Source organism: Phascolarctos cinereus, unplaced genomic scaffold (genome assembly GCF_003287225.1).
Source record: "Phascolarctos cinereus isolate Bilbo 61053 unplaced genomic scaffold, phaCin_HiC Scaffold_4;HRSCAF=312, whole genome shotgun sequence".
NCBI lineage: Eukaryota > Metazoa > Chordata > Mammalia > Diprotodontia > Phascolarctidae > Phascolarctos > Phascolarctos cinereus.
In genome coordinates this window covers 9,890,949-9,916,123 of record NW_027555847.1, presented here as the reverse complement: position 1 = coordinate 9,916,123, position 25,175 = coordinate 9,890,949, and the positions used below count along the sequence as shown (strand labels likewise).

The window sequence follows — 25,175 nt, the reverse complement described above, 5'->3', positions numbered from 1 at the left end:
GTCTCCATAAGTTTACCAAACCTCAGCCAAGTTTTCAATGAACCTCAGTTCTCCAACCTAACAATTGCATTGAATCCTTATAAATTCTTCCCTTATTTCTTTTCTTCTCCTTTTCCCCTTTATTGTCTCATTCCACCTCTACAAATACTCATTCCAGCTCCACAAAAGTTTTTTTTTCTAATTTATCTGATTACTTATTGAGCATAATTGTAAATTAGGAAAAATTCCCCCCCCTTTTTTTTGAAGTGTGAAAAACCTTGGAGGGAAGTTGAATTTCTATCACAGTAACTGTTCACACCTTCACCTTTTTGTGTCAAGAAAATACCCAAGGCGGCAGACGTTAGAGAAAAAAAAAATCAAGCTACATTGTCCTTCCAGCCATTCCCTTGTGTGACAGGGATCTGGGTGGCCAATGCTTAGCACCAAATTTCATGCCTGTAAAATGATTCTCCATTGGAGCATTTAGGCTGTTCCCTAATGTTCCAGAGAATTCCTGGAGTGTAAACATTAACTTGTATCCAGGAGAGGGAGGGTGATGTCAATTAGAAAAAGCTCTGGACCCGGAGTTAGGAGAGACCCAGATTCAAACCCTGCCTGCAAGATATACTAACTATATGACTGTGGGCAAGCTACTTTGCCCTTCCAAGACTCAGTTTCCTTATCTGAACAATGGAAATGGTAGTAACTATTGCAGTGTTGCAACCAGCAAATGCAATGTTGTATTTAAAATGTTTCACACAGCTCTTAAATGTTTTCCCCACAAATGTCAGTATTTTCACAGAATTCAGACCTGGAAGGGATTATCTGGTCCAGTTCCCTTATTTTATAGGTGATACAACTGAGATACAGAGAGCGGTTAAGTGACTCGCCCAAGTCACCCAAGGATCCAAAGGGTAGCAGAGCTGGCATCTGGATACAGGTTCTCTGAGCATAAACTCCTTTTGATAAGATTGGGTTCAGAATCCCCACACTGGGTCCTGTCTAACCATCAGCATCCAAAGCCCAGTGACCTGGTAGTCATGGAACATACCTGCCACAATGAGTTTTGTTCCAGAGCCAAATACTTTGATGTATGGATAATCTGGCACAATGTCTGAGCCCTTTACAGAATCTCCACATCTAGACCTTGGATCAGTCACCCCACCTCCTTAAGCCTCAGTTCTCTCATCTGTAAAATGGGGATAATAATATCTCTCTTGCCTCTTTCATTGTGGTGGGATGCAGCTCAAATAAGATGATGACTCTAAAGCACTTTGTAACCATACAATGTTATCACGATCATTGTTATTAGCGAAACAGTACAACATACTGAATAGAGAGCTGGCTTCAGAGACAGGAGGACCTGGGTTCGAGTCCCACCTCTGACACTGCTGGCTGTGTGATTCTGGACAACTCGCTGAACCTCTCAGTGGGCCAGACAAGTGTCTAAGACTATTGATAGGTACCCTTGGGTGCCTCCCATTCATGTATAAACATGTCACTATATATCCATAGGCATGCATAGAATAGCATGCCCACTCTATGCATTCCTATGAATACAGGAGACAAAGCTGGGACTTAAGTCCAGGCTCCCAGTCTCTAAATCCAGAGCTTTTCCATTATATCGCATGCTTGTCTCCCACAGGTAGTGTCAGAGCCATAATTTTGAACCCAGGTCTTCTGATCCCAAACTATTTTTGAAAGACAAGGCACAATTTCCCAATACAGGAGTCACATCTTACTGCCAAAATATTACGTGCACACTACAGATTTAAGTCATGGTGAGTGCTCTTCCAGAGCTGAATACTTGGATATAGAAAATTATCCCAGAAACATTGTGTTATGACATCTAAGCCCCTTAGAAAATTCCCTGCCTTTATTCCCCAACTGATAAATGGTCAAAGGAAATGAACAGGCAGTTTTCAGATGAAGAAATTAAAGCTATCTATAGTCATATGAAAAAATGCTCTAAACCACTATTGATTAGAGAAATGCAAATTAAAACAACTTTGAGGTACCACGTCACATGTTCCAGGTTGGCTAACATGACAAAACAGGAAAATGATAAATGTTGGAGATGTGGGAAAATTGGAACATTAATACATTTGTTGGTGGAATTGTGAACTGATCCAACCATTTTGGAGAGCAATTTAGAAATATGCCCAAAGGGCTATAAAAATGCTTATACCCTTTGGCCCAGCAATAGCACTTCTAAGGCTGTATCCCAAAGAGATCATAGAAATGGGAAAAGGACCCATATGTACAAAAATATTTATAGCAGCTCTTTCTGTGGTGGCAAAGAATTGGAATTAAGGGGATGCCCATCAATTGGAGAATGGCTGAACAAGTTGTGATATATGAATGTAATGGAATACTATTGTTCTATAAGAAATGATGAACAGGCAGACTTCAGAAAAACCTGGAAAGACTTGTATGGTCTGTTGCTGAGTGAAGTGAGCAGAACCACAGTAACAGCCACGCTGTGTGGTGACTAACGTTGATAGACTTAGATCTTCTCAGCAATGCAAGGATCTAAGACATTTCCAAAGGCCTCATGATGGAAAATGCTATCCACATCCAAAGAAAGAACTGTGGAGTTTTGAATGCAGATTGAAGAAGACTATTTGCTCTTTTTTTCTTCAGTTTTGTTTTGTTTCCTCTTTCTGGTGGTTCCCTCTATTGGTCCTATTTCTTCCTTACAACATGACTAATGTGAAAATATGTTTAATAGGAAGGTATATGTAGAGCCTATATCAGATTGAGTGCCGTCTTGAGGAGGAAAGTGGGGAGGGAGGGGGAGAAAATTTAAAACTCAAAAGCTTATGGAAGTAAATGTTAAAAACTAAAAATAAATTAGTAAAAAATAGTATAGAGAAAAAAATCTACAAATTTGTTTAAACTTCTTATAGCATTAAAAATCAATAAACAAAAATGTGAATCTGCAAAAAAAAAAAAGAAAATGGACTACCTTAGAATTCTCCTAAAGAGGCCCCTAAAGATAGCCTAGGATGGAGGGCTGGATCTGTTCCCATCCCCCCTCCTCCTCCTCTTCCTGTGAATCAATGGGACATGCTTTTGAATGAGGACAATAGTCTCTTTTCACTATGCTATGCTACATGGCAGTGATGCATCATGCCTCTAGACTGATGCTCATTCAGCAACCCTCTGGGCTCACTGTCCCAACCCCACTACTTGCATCAGTTAGTCCCCCCCCCCATACACTTGTATGTGTATAGAATGACATCTTTCATTTCTAGAGCAATTTAAGGATTATCGAGAGCTTCCCTCACAGCAACTCTGGAAGCAAGGTCATATAAATATTATTACTCCCATTTTACAGGGGAAAAAACTGAGACTCTGAACTTTACTTCGTGGGCAGTTGAGAGCTACTGAGGATTCTTGTACATTCAGTGGACTGACATCTAAGCCTTAGGAAGGAGTTGTCTGGCAGCCATGTGAAGGGTGGATTGGATGTGGGGAAAGAAGGAAAGTGGATCACCCACTAGGAAGCCATTAATGATTATCCAGGCTGTAAAAAAAGTTTCCAATAGGATGGCCACCATGGGGAGAAGAAGTTATGGATGGAAGACATAATGAAATAATTTGGACACACAATTCTTCTGGTTGTGTTAAGTGAATTGATGAGCTAAAAGTCAGTTTGCTAAATATTTTCTCCACTAAACTGTTTGTTAGATTGAATCAACCCATTAAAAAATTAACTGGCTAGTTCAATCAAAGTGGCCAAAACAATTTTGAGCACACACAGGATCATAAATTGAGAGCTGGAAGTAACCTTACCAGTCATGGAGCCCCAATCCCCTCATTATACATATGAGGAAACTGAGGCACAAAAATATAATTTGCCCAGAGTCATACAACTCATATGCTCCCTTTCTTCCTGCATTATTCCCCACCTTATAGCCCCCTAAACTCTGACAAGCTCCTGATTCCCTGAGAGTGCACCCAACTTTCCTGAGGGCCCCTTTCGTCACCTAGTTGCTAATTAGCTTAGACTTAGAGTACTTGTCATAGAGCCCATCTGATCCCATCTTTCAAAGGGTGGATTAGTTAAAGTCCATCTACATGGACGTGTCATCGTCAAAGATGCTGCCACATCTGTTACTCCCCCTCATGTGGCCATCTTCATGAGCCTTGACTATACAGCCCAAGGCAGAATTTGAGTAGGTTATTCCTGCTGTCATCTATGAGCATTCACCCATATTTTCTGTTGGATTCTTATCCATGTTTATGTGTATTCTACACTTGCAAGTGTCTGCCATGGATAAAGGGCACTACGGGTGATACAAATAGGACAGATACAGCCTTAGCCCTGGCAAATCTTACTCATTATCATCTACGTAAAAGTCCCTAAATTCAAAATGATTAGCTCAGTGCCATTACTAAATCATTTGTTATCATTAAAAAGCTATCTTCTTCTCATTCCCAGGTTTGTCTGCCTTACCCTATTTTATATACCATGTGAACATATTATTCAAAAACATCACTTCCCTTGGGATTAATCCAGTTTCTTTGGAATTACCAAGATGTGTATTGGTACAGTGGAAAGGGTACTGCTTGTGGAGTCAGAAGACCTGGGTTTGAGCATTCATTTTTTAGCTGACTACGGATAAAACCTCTGAACCTCAATTTCCTCACTTATCAAATGAAGGCATGAGACTACATGTCCTCTGGGTTCCTTTTTAGCTTTAAATGCTATGATTGAATTATCTGAGGATGATTCCTGTGGAATTGTTGGCCTGGGTGGACAGGTGAGGGATCGCGAGAGGAAGGCTTTGTCAGTCCTGCAGCCCAGCAGAGAAGGCAGCTGATGCTATTGTTTCTGTGAGAAGTCTCTTAATCAGTTTATGAAGCGAACGATTACCTGTCTAGGGACCTGGTCTGCCCCCACCAAACTCTTTGGATCTTATGCCTTATGGGCTCCCTCCGTTCATATATTGCAGTTGGGATTCCAACTGTGGATTATGGGCAAGAACCAGGGAGGCATGTGTGTGTGTGTGTGTGTGTGTGTGTGTGTGTGTGTGTGTGTGTGTGTGTGTGTAAATCAGTCTATTTCAGGTGAAGGTCTTTCTTCTGAAAAGTATTTTAAAAGTTCAGAGCTGGCAGGGCTTTCAGAAGTCACTTAAACCCACCCTCTTATTTTATATAGGAGGAAACTGAGGCTTGAAGAGCCTTTTCTTGTCTAAAATCACCCAATGGTAAATTGCAAAGCCAAGATTCAAACCCCCCTCCTGGCTCAGTGTTGGCACATAGTAGGTGCTTCATGGAGCACATTGGATTGACTTGAATTACCCCGATGTGGATAAGAAAGAAGAAAAAAGCACTCACCTCTCTCAAGAACAATAAGTTGGGTTCCTTCTGCAAAGATTTTGATCCAGCCTGAGCTATCACACTGATCACCTGCTAAACAAAAACATCATGGCCACCACAAGGCTCATCCTGGGACATGAATAGAGGCAACATTTCATCCAAGAACAATAACAAGTAAGAACTCCCAAGCATCTTCACACTTGTCATGTGGCTGTTTGATTATGGGGCAAGTCCAGAGATTTACTGTTCCTTGGAGTCTTCATGATGGGAAGAAAGTCTTCCTGAGAAGGATCTAATAGACTGCACACTTCTCAATAAATGAGCAAGGTCACAGTGTCCTCATGTGATCCACAGTAAGGGCATTCACTCAATGGGGTCCTTAGGGATGAAGGAGATAATCAAAGAAAGAATAAATTCTGAATAAAGTAGAAACTGAATAAAATATGAAAATGAAATGGACTACAGATCCTAGGATGTCTAAGGAAGAATCATAATAAAGCAGCTGGTCATTTCACAAGGAGGAAACTGAGGCCCAGAAGTGAATTTATATAGATAATGAGTGGCAGAGCCAGGATAAGAGCTCTCTAAATGACACTGAATCTTCACCTTGGCAATGTACCAGCAGAGCCACTTATAAATGAACACTAAGGATGTGTGTGTGTGTGTGTGTGTGTGAGTGTGTGTGTGTGTGTGTGTGTGTGTGTGGTGCGAAGAGAGAGAGAGAGAAACCACAAAGAATCTCAGAGAAGAGAAAAGGAGAGGAGAGGAAAGGAGAGGAGAGGAGAGGAGAGGAGAGGAGAGGAGAGGAGAGGAGAGGAGAGGAGAGAGAGAGAGAGAGGAGAGGAGAGGAGAGGAGAGGGGAGGGGAGGGGAGAGGCAAAGAAGAGAAGACCACATCTGCTCTTAGCAACAGCCAACATGGAGGATGGTCATATAGAAAGCAGAAGGTACTTGGAGGATGGAAAAAGATGACATGGTCATTGTCGACTTCAATACTACTATTCCTCTCCTCAGTGCATGGCCAAATGGGAAGCTCTACCTGCAGCCACGGTTAATTTTTTCATTCTGTTTAGTTGACAGTTTAACAGGAAGTGTGCTGTTCATTGCTCTCTGGGAGCAGACTTTACTACCTCCGCTCTCACATCTAATCAGTTACCAAGTTGGACTTATTCCAGTTCCATGATTTCTCCTCTATCCATCTACTCCTTCCTCCACCTTCCCATCACCACAAGCCTTGTCTGGGCTCTTGAGCATCTTCAATGGACAGTTGCCTCATTACAGGTCTTCCCATCTTTACTCTTCCCAAAAGGACCTTTTTCACATTTTGCACATGTAGGTTACCCATTTGAGTGTGAATCCACAGTCACAAGGCTGACCACACATAGAAAATTCACTTCTCTTTAAAAGAAATCTTTTGGCAACAGATTTGAGACCTGGAATTTGTACCTGTTCCAGATAAAGAAAAGAAAATGTTGCTTCATAGAAACTGGTATTCTAACAATTTCTATGAAGCCTAAGGTAGCATAAAGGAAAACATAATGCAAAAACATCAGAATTCTGATCAATGTCATTACCAATCATGACTTTAGAAGACTGATGGTTAAAGCATGCCTCCTACCTCTCACTTGAGAGGTGGTGGAATTCTGGTGCAGACTGAGGCATACACTGCCAAACTAATCCAATTTTTCTTAACTGTACCTTTTGTAAAAAAAAAGTCAGTTCTTTTTGAAGAGGAAGAGTCATTGGAAAGTATTAGTGATGTCAAAAGCAGAGCATTAGCAAAACATTTTTAAGAAATGAGGACTCTGGGGGCAGCTAGGTGGCGCAGTGGATAGAGCACCGGCCCTGGATTCAGGAGGACCTGAGTTCAAATCTGGCCTCAGACACATAACACTTACTAGCTGTGTGACCCTGGGCAAGTCACTTAACCCCACTGCCTAAGCAAAAAAAAAAAAAAGAAATGAGGACTCAACAAATCAAGTCAGTCGATAAGCGTGATCCATGCACTGGGCTAAGTGCTAGGGATATTTACAAAATCATCATCCTGACTCTCAAGGAGCTTACAATATTCAAATAGCTACATACATACAGCATACATATAGTGTAAGTTGAAGGTTGCATAAGAGGGAAAACATTTGCAGTGTGTGTTGGGGAAACCAGTCAGTGACTGAATGATTAGATTTATTAGGGATCTAGGGCATCAAGGTGGCACATAGCGCATAGAGTATTGGGCCTGAAGTCAGGAAGACTCTTCTTCCTGAGTTCAAATCCTGCCTGAGACACTCACGGGCTGTGTGACCCTGCACAAATCACTTCACCCTGTTGGCCTCAGTTTCCTCATCTGTAAAATGAGCTAGAGAAGGAAATAGCAAGCCACTCCAATATCTTTGCCAAGAAAACCTCAAATGGGCTCATGAAGAGTGGGACATGACTGGAAATGACTGAACAGCAAAGCACCTACTGTATGCCAGGAACTGTGCTAAGCAAATAACTATGTACATACATGCTTTAACAGGGTAAATAAGAAATGACCAACAGACGGAAGGCACTAAAATTAAGAGAGGTTGGTGATGGGTTGGTAGAAGGTGGCATTTCGGCTGGCACATGAAGGAAAGCAGGGAAGCTAAGAAGGGAATATGAGGAGGAAGAGTATTCCAGACATGGGGAAGGCAGCCAGAGAAAATATCCAGAGTGGGGATTTGGAGTGCCTTGTTGCAGGCACATCAAGGAGACCAATGGTGTTCCCAAAATACAGTTGTGACCATGTTAAGCCCACCTTAAAGAGCTGCAGTGCCTCCTTGTTACTGCTAAGATAAAATTAAAATGCCTATTTGGCATGTAAAACCCATCATGGCCTGAGCTTAGCCTGATTTTGCAGATATATCACATATGAAAGTATTTGTCTTCATGCATTTGAAAGTCCCAGGCAAAGTGGCCTCCTTACTGGTCTTCTTCACACAGAAAACCCATCTCCTACCTCCATGCCTTTATACTAACTATACTCCATGACAGGACAACTTATCCAAAAACCTCCTTCTTTAGGCATTCCTAGGCTTCTTCAAAGATCCAGGCCAACCGTATTGTCCTACAGAGGGGCTTTCATGAATTCCCTCCTACTACCAGGGCTCCCCACACCCCTAAATTAGATTATATTTCCTTTTTATGAGAGGCAGCAGAGTAAGAGATAGAGAACTGTCCCCAAAATCATAAGGGCCCAAGTTCAAGTCATGTCTCTGACATATGTGACCCTGGGCAATTAATTGAAGCTCCCAGTTACCCAGGCAAGTCTCTAAGTTAAGAGGAGGCTCTGGCCTCTATTGATAGAAAGAGTTTCCTCACCTGGGAGTTCTGGATAGGACTGAACCCAAAGGTCTAGTTCCCATCTCATGTTTTGGACAAATTTTTGACTTTCTCAGGTGTATGGACATGTTGCTTTACCCATAAATCATATAGTCCTTGAGGAGAGAGGAGCTTTCAATTTTGCTCTTGTATCCCTAGGACCTACATAATGCCTGGAAGGCACTTTTTTTTTACTGGACCTGTGAGGTCATTGTTGTAGGGATCTCCCAGTGAGGAAGATCCTCAACCAATGTAGATGAACACATTCTGAAATTTATGATATTAGAGAGTTACCTGGCACATGGAAAGGATAAGAGACTTTGCACAGAAGATGACTAACAAATGCTTGTTGGTAGATGGAAATAGTGTGAGTTTTTAATATTAGAGAAATGCTTTTGAAAAGAACAGATGATCATTTTGGGAGCCTCGTTTCCCACAGAGAATACTAACAGAATATTTTCTCAAGGAAGTTCCTTAATCTTTATTGTTTCAATTGCATTTGTTGTACAAATAGGGGAGAATTTATAGAATTCTCATCACTTTTTTTTGTAACTGGCTCCTGAAATCACTCATTTTGCTTAGATTTCCCTCCATGAAGCACTCTCCATCCCCCACCCCTAGTCCCCATGACCACATATCTCCTCTGTGACTGCCCTCACTTCAGGCCTTGCTCACCTAAAGCAAGGCTTCTTAAATTTTTTCTACTCGTGACCCCTTTTTGCCTGAGAAATTTTTATGCCACTCCAGGTATATAGATATACAAAATAGGTATACAAATCAAACATTTACTGAAAATAAATCATAAAAACATTTATTCTAAAACAATTCTTTGGTATATATACATATATGTATATATATATATATAATATATATATATACACACATACATACTTTCCCTATTTATTAAAGACAAAAGCAAATTTGCATTCTAATGAGATGGACGTGCTTATTTATTTTTACATAATGAATTAAATCTTGGTGGGGTATTTGATACTGCAGGATGTAGAGAATCTTCAGCATTTTTCAGAGTTGATCGATATTTTGACTTTCTAGTCATCAGTGCTGAGAATGCTGCTGAGCAGAGATATTTAGTCTAAAATGACAGAAATATGTCTAGGGCCATTTCAGAAATTATTGGAAATTCTGTCCTAATGCCAAGCCCACATGCATTTACTGGGCTTTTAGGAAGCTCAAGCTTTAAACCTGTGTCTCCTGAGAACTTGGCCAGTTGCTGTTGCTCAGGACTAAGGCTGTAGTGAGGTTGTGCGATGCAACACAGCAAAGTGTTGCCAGAAACGCCTCAGATTCCTTATGCATTTGATTCTGAACTAATTTTTGGTCATTGCATGTTCAGAAACCTTTTACTGCTGCCAAATGTTTGCGACCCTCTCCACATTCATTTATGTGACCCTATATGGGGTCATAACCCATAGCTTAAGAAGTGCTATCTATAGACACAGGTTCTCTTTCACTGCTGGTCATAGCATTCCCCCAAGGCTAAGGACAGTTTGTTGAAGGGAACCCTGTCTCGGACTCCTTTCGTCTTCCCCACAGCACTGGGCACACTCCACCTGAATCAACACTTGCTGACTAACAAAGATAATGAACCATCACAACGATAAGCAATGAGGAGAAATAGCATCTCTGTGTTGGCAGGCACTTCCCTGGTCACTTAGTCTAAATTCTACCTGAAAATGTATTTGGGTTGGTTCGGAGATCTAAGGAATTAAGAGAGGATATTCATGTTTTCCTTCTTCATGTTTCTTTTAATTTCTCCTGAGGAATAATGGATCCAAGTGCCAGCTTTGGTGCATGAACTTTGGACAGGGGGCAAGACATGGAGTCAGGAATATCTGGGTTCAAAATCTTCCTTAGACAGGTGATGCTGGGATGGAAAGAGAACCTATTCCATAGTGTGGTGAAGAGGATGACACAATACAATATGATGTAAGGCTCTCTGCCGAAAAGCAGAATGACAGAATTTGAGAACTGAAAAGGACCTCTGAAGCTGTCTAGCCCAGCTCATAAAACAAATGGAAATCTTAGAGCCCTGTAGAGATGTGAACGGTTATGATGGTGATGGAGGGAGTTTGGAACCTGTGTGAGTTGGAGCAGGAATGTGGTATGGTATAGACATGGGCCACATGGTCTCGGTAAGAAATGCAGGAAGTGTTATGGGCAGACCAACTGGGATGGGAGCCAGAAATGAGGAGGCGGCCCCCAGGGAAGAGGATGTGGGGAGGGACGCGAGGAGGGCAGGATTCTTGTAGGTGTTGTCAGTGAGGGCTGACTGCTGTGGTCTTCCCAGCATGCACAATAGTAGGTGACCTCATCTTCACGTGTTATGCTGCTTATTGTTAGGATCGAGGTTCCCTTGTCTTTATTCTTTTCTGCCACAAATTTCTTCCGTATCTCATGTAAGGATTTTTGGCTGGGGATGCTGGTTGACTGGACAGAGAGCAGATGTTGTAAAGGCTGGCTTGGCTTCTGCTGGTACCAGTGTATGTATTTGCTCTCAAAGGTCTGACTGCTAGACACTTGACAAGTCACACGTGCTGTTGTGCTCAGGTCTTTAGTGAGGGAGACTTGAGGCTGCTTCAGTTCTAGAGCTTCATGTCCAACTAGAAATAAAAGAAGAGAACACGGAGATGTGAAGAGATCCTTTTGAGAATTTCTTCTGCTTCTTACCTTACATGAAGAGAGGGAGAAGCTAACTCACAGGCCCAGAGGGTGGCCACGGCAAGCATTTGGCAGAGGCTCATTCTGGCTGTGCCGGTTGTTGGGCTGAGGAGAACCCAAGGAAGCAAGGAGCCTGAAGGATAGAGATCAGCTCAGAGTGGCCCGAGGGGGCCTGTTGGGGTGTCAGCAGAGATGATGAGCTGCTCGATCCGGGCCTAATGTTCATTGTGCATCCGGCCTTTCTAAGAGGAGCAGACCAGAGCTCTCTCCATGGGTGGGGGCCAGGCATGCTGATGTCAATGCTGATTGACCTTCCTGCTTCCTTTGCCCAAAGATGGAGCTATGGCAGTGTGGCCTTGACTTCCTTCTGACCCTCTCCCCCCTGAAAACCCTGAGGATGTCTGCCAGTGGCTCCTCAGACACCATCCTCTAAATCAGAATATCTGTTATTTATTTAAAGCTTTATTCTCATTGAGAGGTAACATGGAGAATGGACAGAGAGGGAGCCTCAGGGTCAAGAAGAACTGGATCCAAGTCCTGGGGCTCTTTAACCCTAGGTAAGTCAGAACCTTTCAATTTTCTTCTTCTTTTCTTTCTGCAGGATTTTAAAAAATGAAAGGAAAATATTTGTTTTGTTTTGTTTTGTTTTTCTGTACTTAAGAAGAATAGAAAAAGTAAAATAGAAAAAGAGAGCACTGCACATGAAACTGCAAATCTACCTACAGACAGCTGCCATTAGACATAAATTTATATATATATGTATATATATGTATATATATATATACATATATATATATATATATATAATATATATATATATATATATACACACACATATATGGAAATCCATCCTATACTTACCTCTGTTTATCAGTTCTTTCCTGAATGCAGGTAACATATTCCCTCATAAGTCTTTTGTAGTGAATTTGGGTATTTATAATGGTGAAAATGACTTGGTCACCCAAAGTTATTCTTAAGATGATATTGCTATCATTGTATGCAAACATTCTCTTAGATCTGCTCATTCCACTCTTCATTATTTCATGCAAGTCTTTCCATGTTTTTCTAAGATCATCAAGCTCATCGTTACTTACGTTACTTACACAATCATATACCACATCTTGTTCAGCCATTCCCCAACTGATGGGCATCTCCACAGTTTCCTGTCCTTTGCCACCACAGAGCCGCTATCAGTCTTTAGAACATGGAGGTTCTTTGCCTTTTCTCTTGATCATTTTGGGAGACAGAGCTCGTAGTGGAATTGCTGGGTCAAAGGGGATAAACAGTTTTATAACTTTTGGGGCATAGCTGCTGATTGCTCTCCAGACCTCTTAATCTTCTTGACAACTCTCCAAGCCTGTAGGTTGTAGAGAAGGAGGCAGCTTGCATTGGCAGAGGGACATTCCTCAACTATACTAATGAAGCACAAGGTCCATCCCCATCGTCCTCCTCCCAATAACCATGTGGGTCATCAGTGGAAGGATTCTATTCCACATTGCCTAGATTAACCCCCTACTATGTGCCATGCACTAGAAGCACAGGAAATAGTGCTTCACTTTCAACCCAAGTCTCTCTGACTTCCAGTCCAGTGTCTTCCCTGCTGACTCCAGGCTACTCCCAAGAACAAGCCAGTCTCCCTCTGGTGATGGGATGGCGATGATTTTTTATTTTGTTGTCCTCCATTCGGACTGTTTCTATAGGGCCTTTGGCAAAGAGAAACAAACGAGCTCTGGCATTGATCTGCTGTCCTGCTGTTCCAATCACTTAGGAAGATTTCATCCAGAAAGAACCTGGAGGATCATAGTTCCTGCTGCAGCTTGTCTTTCCACACATTTGTTGTACACACACACACACACACACACACACAGATACACACACATTCCTGTGTGACCTTGGGCCTTTACTTGCTTTATCAGGTCCCAGTTCCTCAGTGGTCAATTACACAATTGAGTTAGCGGACCTCTGACATCTCTTCCAGCTCTGTATCAATTATGTCAACTTATCTGTGTAATGGTAATATCCCTCAGTAGGATTTAAACTCCTCAAGGTCAAGGGCTGCCTTGGGGTGGGGGCATTTCTTTGTGTTCCTTGTGTCCACCAGAACAGTCTGGCTCATAGTGGAGACTTAATATATCCTTGTTAAATGAACAAATACATTTGTATATTGAGTGATTCAAATTGGCAGTCATTGTCATATATAATTTGGGAAGAGGACGTGTGAAAATGGCTAGATATCCTTGCCATTGGCAGAATTCATTACAGTGAGCTGACTCTTTTGGGGTGCAAGAGGGTTGGCTCACATGCACAGATTTGTGTAATTTGCAGGGTGTTGCCAGGAAACACACTTCCTCCTTTCCTTTGGCCTCAGGCAGGAATAATATAGCCTAGAAAAGGAATCCTCTTGTGGACCTTTGATGGACTCTCAGTTTTGTTGTTGTTGTTTGTTTTTGTGTGTGTGTGTGTGTGTGTGTGTGTGTGTGGTTTTTTTGGCTAGGCAATGGGATTAAGCGACTTGCCCAGGGTCACACAGCTAGTGAGTGTTAGGTGTCTGAGGCCACATTTGAACTCAGGCCCTCCTGACTCCAGGGCTGGTGCTCTAGCCACTGTGCCACCCAGCTGCCCCTGGACTCTTACTCTGGATGGACTCTCAAATCACATCTCTTTAAGAGAGTCTACAGCTATTCTTGGTTATAGAAAAGCCCTGGGTCCTGAAAGATCCAAGAGGTATGTAGGGGCAGTCCTCCAGAGAGCCACACAGTCTTGTGCTGAACCACAGCATCTCCCTCAGGAAGCATCTAGTCTACCCCATTCCGGATCACAAATCCCCTCTGGGCCATGTTCAATGGGTGGTTGGCCAGTCTTTTCTTGTGGGTGCCCCCTGGCCCCCTAAGCCTGCCCCTTCCACTCTGGGCCTGCTCTGATCATCCTGAAGCTTTGCCAGACATCAAGCTGGAATGTGCCTCTTTGCAACTGAGTAGCGATGAAACAATGGCTTTTAAAAAAAAAATTCAATCCTAAGAAGGAACCACCTTTTTAGAATAAGAAGAGATGACAAGTGTGTTGTTTTTCAAGGGAATTTCTGCAGACAATAAAGCAGTTAGAGAAAACCTCACAGAGGCCATTGGACTACTTTTTCTTTCTTTTCAAAGCAACTCACTGCCACTGGGCTATTGATTCATATATTTCACTTTCCTTGCATTGCATAAATTTTTTTAAGGCAGTTGGGTTTAAATGACTTGCCCAGGGTCACACAGCTAGTAAGTGTCAAGTGTTTGGTCTGAGGTCAAATTTGAACTCAGGTCCTCCTGACTTCAAGGCTGATGCTCTATATACTGCGCCACCCAGCTGCCCCCACATTTCATAAATTTTTATCAACAAAATGGGCCATTTGCCTTATGTCCTGTTACTTCAATCCACACTGATCTCAGCCTTTTCTGCCCACTTTTATTCTGTGTTACCTAATTTATCCTTGAATTGTAGACCACGCTCTGCTTTTCTACAACAATTTCATGCTTATCACTCTTGGCTCCTCAACCAGACTGAGCTCCTTGAGGGCAGAGACTCTCTCAAAATTTGTTGTTGTTGATTGAAAAGTGTATATTCCAAAGGTCTGATGGAGTTGATTCATCTCTTGTCTTTACATGTTTCCTCTGTTGGCATCATTGCGTCGGGTTATTGCTTTAGGTCCTCTGAACCATGTTTAGGGGCAATCTTCCTCTCTAGGGAAGAATATAGGCATTGCTGTCATATTTTGTATTTAGGTAAAAGTTGGACTCAATTCTCATTAGTAAGTTTCCTGCCTGGTTCTGGCCTACACATCCTCTCTGTATTTTTAATTTCTTTTGGTATCAAATTATTCAATGGATTTCTTTTGAAATGATAATAACAACCAACATTTACTAAGTACTTCAGAGCTTACGAAGTGGTTTATCTGGATTCTTTATTGGATCTCACAATGACCAAATTGGTAGGTTTTATTATGGTTTATACGTCACAGCAGTTGAGAGAAATTAAGTGACTTTTCCAGAGTCACACAGCTGGTGATGGTCAGAACCCCTGGACTTGGAGTCAGAAAGACCTAAGTTTGAATTCAATTTCACATGTTGAGTAACTGCTCTGTGACCCTGGGTAAAGCACTTCAACTTTCAGCCTCAGTTTCCTCATCTGTAAAATGGAGATGGTAATAGCACCTACCTCTCATGGTTGTTAGTGATGTTCAAATGAGTTAACATGTGTAAATCCTTTTATAAACCTTAAGGTATTACATAAATGTTATTTTATTATTATATTTGTAAAGTAGTTTGTGAAACTAAAAGTGATAGATATATACATATATGTTCATATATACATATACATATGTGTGTGTGTGTGTGTGTATATATATATATATATATATATATACACACACATATATATCTGCTAGTTATTGTTGGTGATGGTGGTGTTGGTGCTGTTAACTCAATAATCTCAGGAGAAACAAGATGTCAGGGCATCCAAACGGCCTTGGAGAGATGCCCAGTAGACACAAATAATAACAACCCCACCTTTAGGTAGCTTTTTATGGTTAGCCAGATGCTTACTTCATGACTACCCTGAAAGCATTATTCTTCCCATTTTTTACAAATGAGAAAACTGAGGATCAGAGAGCAGAAATGTGTTGCGCAGCGGTAACAGTTCTAAATCCAATTGATCCAGACACATTATCAAGGAAGACATAGCAAGAAGGTGCTTGAAAGACCTGCTCATGCATATGGACGGCCGGAAAAGGAAGCAGGCTACCCAGGAGCCAAGAGGCAAGGATGGCAGGTGGACACTCCATGCACTGCACTGGCAGCCACGGGATAGCCCACGACCCAGAGAAAGGGTCTCCCATCTCTTGGCTGAATGCCCTAAGGAGTAGGTGTGGAAGGACACAGATAAATGCTGTGGGAGCTGAAAAGGCAAGAAGGGGCCATGATCTACCTCAGGAAAGTGAGAGGATCATGTATCCGCCTGTGAGAATATCCCAGAGCTCAGAGAGGAAGCTGTAGGAGCCAAAAAGCTCAAGAGAGAGACCCCAACTTTTCTTTTTACTGAATTAGAATAAAACAATAACCAAATTCATTTGGAAGAACAAGAAGTCAAGACTTTCAAAGGAACTAATAAAGAAATGTAAAGGAAGGAGGTTTAGCAATACCGGAGCTTTAAGTGTATTATAAGGCAATAAATATCAAAACCAGCTGGTAGGGCTAAGAAATAGAAAGGTAGATCAGTGGAACAGAGTAGACTTACAATTCACATTGTATTCAATGAGTGTAAAGACAGGTTTTGGGGATAAAAATTCAGAATTTGGTAAAAATTACTAGGAAAACTGAAAAGCAGTATGGCAGAAATTGGGCATAGGCCAACATCTTACTCCGTTTAACAAGATAAGGTCAAAATAGATACATGACCTATATATACAGAGAGATATGAGGACATTTTTAGAACATGGAACATATTACCTATCAGATTTATGGATAGGCTAACAATCTATGAATAAACAAGAAGCAGAGAGCAGTGTGAGGTGCAAAATGGATAATTTCAATTACATTACATTAAATTTTTTTGTACAAATAAAACAAATGTAGCTAAGATCAGAAGGAAAGCATAAAACTGGGGAAACTATTTATAGACACTTTGTCAGATAAAGGTCTCATATGTCAAATATATAAAGAACTTTGTCCAATCTACAAGAAAATGAATCATTCCCCAATTAATAAATGTCCAAAGGATATGAAGAGACAGTTTTTAGATAAAGAAATCAAAACAATTTATAGTCATATGAAAATTGCTCTAAATCATTATTGATTAGGGAAAGGCAAGTTAAAACAATCTGGAGGTATCATTTTACACCTATCATATTGGCCAAAACGATTGAAGGGGAAAGCGACAAATGTTGGAGGTGATGTGGAAAAATTGGGAAACTAATTCACTGTTGGTGGAACTGTGAATTGATCCAACCATTTTGGAGGGCAATCTGGAATTATTCCCAAAGAGTTATTAAAATGCCTATACCCTTTGACCCAGTAATACCACTATTAGGTCTACTTCCAAAGATGATTGTGGTAAAAAGGAAAAGAAACTATATGTTCTAAATGATTTATAGCAGCTCTCTTTGTGGTGGGAAAGAACTGGAAATGGGGGGGGGTGTACATCAATTGGAGAATAGCTGAACAAGTTGTGGTATGTGATTGTGATGGAATACTATTGTGCTATAAGAAATGATGAGCTGGATGACCTTAGAAAAAACACCAGTAGACTTACAGGAGATAATGAAGAGCAAAATTAACAGAACCACGAGCACCTTGTGAATATTAACAGCAATATTGTTTCAAGAACAACTTTGAGTGACTAAGTCATTTTGACTACTATAAATACCCAAATTAATTATAAAGGATATATGAAGGAAGATGCTATCAGCATCCAGAGAAAGAACTGATAAATAAAAGTATTAGACACATTTGTGTCTAATGGTGGCCACCTCTAGGTTGGGGGTTGGGGGAGGAATGGAAGAAAAAAAGGATAAAAATAAATTTAGATGACTTTATTACATATTAAAAGAAATAGCAAGTTTTACGCAATAGATGTTCAGTTTCATGTACAATCTTCTGGGGTTTTTTTTCCTATTCTACTATGTTATGGAAATGCTTGTTTTATTTCTCAAGTTCAGAATAAAATGAGTAGAATTAAAAAAAAGGTCTCACAATCCAGGGACCCCATCCTTCCCTCTTTACCCGGAAGTTGGTGAACAAACCTTGGAAAATGCCTTTTCCTGTTATCTGGGGAAATTCTAGCACTTCACGACATCAGAATGGGAACGGATGACCTGCCCCAACCCCCCATGCCATGTGCACAGATCCTCTCTGGAAATCTTGAATCAGGATTCTGCGATTTAGCAGGTCCTGGCTGGCCCTTCATCTTTCAAGGAGGAAAATGCGTGGGTGAGCAGTGGTTCCAGTCCTGCCTCTGACACCTGCTACCTGTGTGACCTTAGACAAGTCACTTGACTTCCATGGTGAAGTTTTCTCATCTGCAATGAAGGGGCTGCACTAGATTGATGCTAAAGAGCCTTTCAGGTAAACCTAGCATCCTATATGTAACCGCTCAGGACCTCAGTCTCCTCCTCTGTAAACTAAGGGTCTTGGGCCAGACACCTCCAGAGGTCCTTTCTACCTCCAAGTCTGTGATCATGTTAATTTTAAAACAGATAATGTTCCCCTCTAACGGAACATCCAAGGCCCAACTAATGACTTTTTGTGGGACTTGGCTGAGTAACATGACCCTGTCATCCACTGACCGATGCTTCCTCTGGTTGGTGAGCCTGAGTTGGAGCCGAGACACTTCCCAAGAACCTGGGCGGCTGTGGGAGAAGAGGAAGGAAGTTGAAGCAAACCTCACAGGTGGGCCAAGAGACCCAGGGCCAGGTCTGAGACTTCCCATCCCAACTTTGAGTAGAGCACATGCAACAGCAAGATTTCCTGTGCTGACTCCTGTGCAGCCACCATGTGTGGTATTTAGATGTGGGACCCGGCGCAGACAGTGAGCGTTCCCCAGGTGCATGAATATGTAGTGTGAGAGTTTTTGTTCAGTGTCTCTGTGGGTTTGACTTATAGTGCGCATCCCAGCAGGCACAATAGTATAGCCCTCCATCTGCCTCTGTGACTTGGTGGATTCTGAGGCTCGCCGAGAAGTCGCTCTCCCGTTTCTTGGCCTCGTACCTCTCCTCACTGACCCCATCTTCATGAACGACATTGTCATTGGATGAGAGATAAAGAATCCGTTCCAGGTGCCCACCAGGCTTCTGGTGGTACCAGTGAATGTAAGTGTGCCCAAAAGAAGTCACGTTCACTCGGCATACAAAAAAGGCGGTGCTACCACTTCTCTTAGTGTTGGACGGTATGAGTTGGGTCACTATGGGTTCCATGCTTGCACCTACAAGAGAAAAGAATCTATCCTGAACCTCCAGATACCCAAGAACTCTGGTGTCCAAAAAAAAAAATCAAAATATATAGCCCATCAATTTGGGCTGGAGTTGGACTTTGCTAGGTGGATAGTTGAAGTTTGGGGAAGAAGACAAAGTGATGAAATGAGTCTTTATAATGATCTTATAATAAGCTCTCAGAAATATCTACTGACGAACGGTCCAAAAATTCTTGTGAAGTAGTTATTAAGTACTTTAATCAATCATGCATACAATAATCACTGGGCTAATGATAGCTGTATTCTTTATTAAGTGTACTCCCTCGGCTTTTTTTTTTAGGGTTAAAGGAATTTTTATTTTTTTAATTTTAATTTTTAATTTGTGGAATAAAACAAGCATTTGCATGGCATAGCACAGTCATTGTTTGAATGAATACAGGATTTTGTTAGGCTAGTTTGACTTCTTGTATCTACTTAGAAAATGAAACAGAGATACCGACTTTCCAGCTAAGAGGGAGCTGAAAGGGCTGTGGATGTTTCTGTCTCTGTCTTTATACTCAACTCAAAATTTTAGACTTAAGCCTAACCAAATGCATTTATCCATTCAGATGGAGGCTTGGCAACACCTTTCAGGGAGTCTTTAGTATAGCCAGTGCTCTTATGGTAGAGATTGCAGCCTCACGACCTTTGCCAGGTCACCCATTTGGGTAAGTGACCTCAGGTAGGACTCCAGCCCAAGGTCACTACAACATGCTGCGTCTCTCAGAGGAAGAGATGTGGTGTTGCCTTAAAAAGAAACCTCAGATTCAGTCTTTTATCCCACAGTTCAGGCTGCCCGTCTTTGCAAAGAAAGTGTGTTTTTTGCCCTCACCCATTTCTTGGCCCCTCCACAAATGGATTCCAAACAAATGACAAAAGAAAGAACTCACAAATCCCAAGAAAAGCCAGGATCAGAAAGCGAACCAGTACCACTCTGGTGGTCCCCATAATAGATAGGGAGCGGGCCAGAAGTCGTTCATCAGAAGGGAAGCGATGCCTGTGTTGGAGAGGAAGGAAATGACTCTAAGCAGAAACAGACAAACTCTTTTTGGCCACAGATACACAGCCACCCACAAGGGAAAAGGGGTCTTGCTTAATTCACTGGCAATATGCCATTGAATTCCATCCTTTAGCTGTTTACAAGCAGCACCCTTGCCCTTCATTAGAAAAGGGGGTTCTTATAAAGAAAGTGAGCTTCTTGTAATGGTCCCTTTGGTTTTCACTGGAAATTGTGAACACGGGTATAACATCTGCCTTGGAATACGGCGCATCTGGAGCACAGCTCTGATGTATGTGGGCTGCTCGTTTTCTCATAACACATGGCAAGTGCCCACATGCTCCCCCCAAATTGCACCCCCACCCACTGCACTGGAACATATCTCTTAAATGTTACCAATGATATATCTCTGCTGTGAAATCCAGGGTTTTCTTCGCAGTCCTCAATCTCATTGGTCGCTCTTCAGAATTTAACTCAGTTGACCACACTCTCCTTAGATGCAGGGTTAAATAGAGCAAAGATGGATCAACAAGGAGCATAAGGCAAACACTAAGCTCTCAAGAGCCTAAAGATTTCGTGGGAATTTAAATAACGTGCAGAAAAGCGGTAGGCAGGGCTGCCCTGACAATCAGAGAAATAAACCTCTTGATGCCATATTAGTGAATTACTCTATTTTGTGGGTGAGACTAACAATGTGGGAGATCACTTGGATGGGGAGAGGGGAGAAGAGAGACAAAGGGAAGCAGCTGATGGGCTCCCACCAAGTCCATGGGGGAACAGTGAAGGGTTAGCCATTCTTCCAGGCTCTGAACAGCAGTGAAAGCAATGGGAAAATAGGCTCAAAAATTGAGTGGAGGGACTGGGCTGGCGCCTCGAGGTGGAGGGATCCCCTAAGAAGTGGCTCTTTGTTGGTACCACTAAATCACATTTCAATGGGAGAAGAGGTTTATGTCTGTGTTAAGACACAGAGACCTTCTGGTGGGTGAGGAAGCTAGGTGGCACAGGGGAGATTCTAGGCTGGACCTGGAATCAGGAAGATTTGTATTTAAATCTGGTCTCAGACACTTCTTAGCTGTGTGACCTTTGCCAAGTCACTTAACCCTGTTTGCCTCAGTTTCTTCAACTGTAAAATGAGGATAATAGTAGCATTCATCTCTTAGCATTATTGTGAGGAACAAACAAGATCTATGTAAAGTGCTTAGCACAGTGCTGGGCACACAGTAGGTATTATATAAATACAAGCTATTATTATTATTATTATTTTTATTATGCTGTATGGATTCTCTAAAGGCAGCCAGCTCCCTGAATGTTTTGGAACAGGGGGAGTTATACAATCAGAGACTGGCTAAGACTGTCTTAAAAACAGCAAGGCAAAGTCAGGGAGCAGGAACAGGACTCTGGATTTCAAGCAGCAAAAGAGGCCCACCACACACATCTGCTTCCATTTGACACTGATATTTTTAATGGGGCAAAGCAGACAATGAGGAGGATGAGCTAAAAGCTACAAAATCAGCACCATGGAGATGGCTGGAAGGAACTGAAATGTGACAGTTCAGAAGCTTTAGCTTCATGAGACACAGAAACTGTAAAGAAGGAATAAGTCAAAATAGTCAATAAATGTTAGTTGTTCAATTGTTTTCAGTCACATCTGACTTTATGTGACCCCATTTGGGATTTTCTTGGTAGAGATACTGCAGTGGTTTGCCATTTCCTTCCCCAGCTCATTTTACAGATGAGGAAACTGAGGCAAACAGAGTGAAGTGACTTACCCAGGGTCACACAACTAGTAAGTGTCTGAGGTCAGATTTGAAAAACGAATCTTCCTGACTCCAGGCCTGGTACTCTATCCACCACAATACTTAGTTGCCCCAAACATTTATTGAACACCTACTATGTTTTAGGCATTTCTGCCAAGTGCTGGGGTTATAAAGAAATGCCCTCCCCCCAAAAAACAAACAAACAAAAGAACAAAAACAACCCAGTCCCTGCTCTCAAGGAGCTCACAGTGTAATGGGGGAGATAACAGGCAAACAATGTGCAAAGTTTAGCCAAGATCAGTTGGAAATATCTAAAAGAGGAAAGTCTTCTCATTATTCAGTGGAATCAGGAAAAAGCTTCAAGTACAAAATGAGATTTCAGCTGAGATTTGGAGGAAGCTAGGGAAGCCAGAATGCAGAGATGAAGAGAGTCCTAAACACAGGGCACAGCCAGTGACAGTGCCTTGATCACAGTGTGTGTGTGTGTGTGTGTGTGTGTGTATGTTTTTGTGTATGTCTCTGTGTGTAGGTATCTTTGTGTGTGTGCTTGTGTGATTCTGTGTGAAGCACAGTGGAAGGTAGAAGATGGCTGGCATGGCAGGAAGGGGCCAGGTTATCAAGACTTTGAACACCAACCAAAGGATTTTCTATTTGACCCTGGAGGTGTCCGCCATGACAGGACAACTCCCCCCTCCTCCTCCTCTGGGAATTCCTAGCCTTCTTTAATGATCTAGGCCAGTTATATTGTCCTACAGAAGAGCCTTCATGAATTCCCTCTCACTACCAGTCCCTGCCCCGACACACACTTAAATTAGGTGGTATTTCCTTTTTATGAGAGGCAGCTTGGAGTAAGGGATAGAGAGCTGTTCTCAAAATCAGGAAGGCCCAAGTTCAAGTCACATCTTTGACAAAGGTGACCCTGGGAAATTAATCAAAACTCCCAGTAACACAAGAAAACCTCTAAGGCTCTAAGTTGAGAAAAGGCTCTGGCCTCTATTGATAGAAGAAATTTCCTCACCTGGAAGTTTTTGGTCCAGTCCCCATCTCATGTTTTGGACTAATTTTTGACTTTCTTATATATGCATCCATGTTACTTCCTCATAAAACATACAGTCATTGAGGGGAGAGAAGTTTTTATTTTTGCATCTTTAGGACCCACACAATGCCTGGAAGGCACATTTTATTATTATTATTATTTTGGACCTATGATTTCATTGAGGTAGGGAACTCCCAGTAAGGAAGATCCTCAACCAATGTAGATGAACACATTCTGAAACTTATCTTACCAGAGAGTTACCTGGCATGTGGAAAAGGTGAGCTACTTTGTACAGAAGGTACCTAATAAATGCTTGCTGATAGACGGCAACTGTGAGTTTTCAATAGTAGAGAAACACTTTTGAAAACACAGATGATTATTCTGGGAGCCTTGTTTCCCACAGAGGATAGTAATAGAACATTTTCTCAAGGAATTTCCTTAATTCTTTATTGTTTCAATTGCATCTGTTGTACAAAAAGGGGCGAGTTTCTAGAATTCTCATCACTTTGTTTTTTTAGCTTTGGCTCCTGAAATCATTCATTTTGCTTGGCTTTCCTCCCATAAAGCACTCTCAGTGTCCCATCCCCAGCTTCCATGGCCACAGATCTCCTTCCCTCCCTGCCTCCACTTCCAGCCTTGGCCATCTATAGACACAGGTTCTCTTTCACTGCTGGTCATAGCATTCCCCCAAGGCTAAGGACAGTTTGTTGAAGGGAACCCTGTCTCGGACTCCTTTCGTCTTCCCCACAGCACTGGGCACACTCCACCTGAATCAACACTTGCTGACTAACAAAGATAATGAACCATCACAACGATAAGCAATGAGGAGAAATAGCATCTCTGTGTTGGCAGGCACTTCCCTGGTCACTTAGTCTAAATTCTACCTGAAAATGTATTTGGGTTGGTTCGGAGATCTAAGGAATTAAGAGAGGATATTCATGTTTTCCTTCTTCATGTTTCTTTTAATTTCTCCTGAGGAATAATGGATCCAAGTGCCAGCTTTGGTGCATGAACTTTGGACAGGGGGCAAGACATGGAGTCAGGAATATCTGGGTTCAAAATCTTCCTTAGACAGGTGATGCTGGGATGGAAAGAGAACCTATTCCATAGTGTGGTGAAGAGGATGACACAATACAATATGATGTAAGGCTCTCTGCCGAAAAGCAGAATGACAGAATTTGAGAACTGAAAAGGACCTCTGAAGCTGTCTAGCCCAGCTCATAAAACAAATGGAAATCTTAGAGCCCTGTAGAGATGTGAACGGTTATGATGGTGATGGAGGGAGTTTGGAACCTGTGTGAGTTGGAGCAGGAATGTGGTATGGTATAGACATGGGCCACATGGTCTCGGTAAGAAATGCAGGAAGTGTTATGGGCAGACCAACTGGGATGGGAGCCAGAAATGAGGAGGCGGCCCCCAGGGAAGAGGATGTGGGGAGGGACGCGAGGAGGGCAGGATTCTTGTAGGTGTTGTCAGTGAGGGCTGACTGCTGTGGTCTTCCCAGCATGCACAATAGTAGGTGGCTTCATCTTCACGTGTTATACTGCTTATTGTTAGGATCGAGGTTCCCTTGTCTTTATTCTTTTCTGCCACAAATTTCTTCTGTATCTCATGTAAGGATTTTTGGCTGGGGATGCTGGTTGACTGGACAGAGAGCAGATGTTGTAAAGGCTGGCTTGGCTTCTGCTGGTACCAGTGTATGTATTTGCTCTCAAAGGTCTGACTGCTAGACACTTGACAAGTCACACGTGCTGTTGTGCTCAGGTCTTTAGTGAGGGAGACTTGAGGCTGCTTCAGTTCTAGAGCTTCATGTCCAACTAGAAATAAAAGAAGAGAACACGGAGATGTGAAGAGATCCTTTTGAGAATTTCTTCTGCTTCTTACCTTACATGAAGAGAGGGAGAAACTAACTCACAGGCCCAGAGGGTGGCCATGGCAAGCATTTGGCAGAGGCTCATTCTGGCTGTGCCGATTGTTGGGCTGAGGAGAACCCAAGGAGGCAAGGAGCCTGATGGATAGAGATCAGCTCAGAGTGGCCCGAGGGGGCCTGTTGGGGTGTCAGCAGAGATGATGAGCTGCTC

General features: G+C 42.2%; 1 protein-coding gene across 2 annotated transcripts in view; it reads right to left on the bottom strand.

The window, feature by feature from the left end:
• The window catches only part of TARP (TCR gamma alternate reading frame protein), a 66,474-nt gene that overhangs the window by 14,755 nt on the left and 26,544 nt on the right, over window positions 1–25,175 (bottom strand). The gene's annotated exons all lie outside the window — the stretch shown is intronic.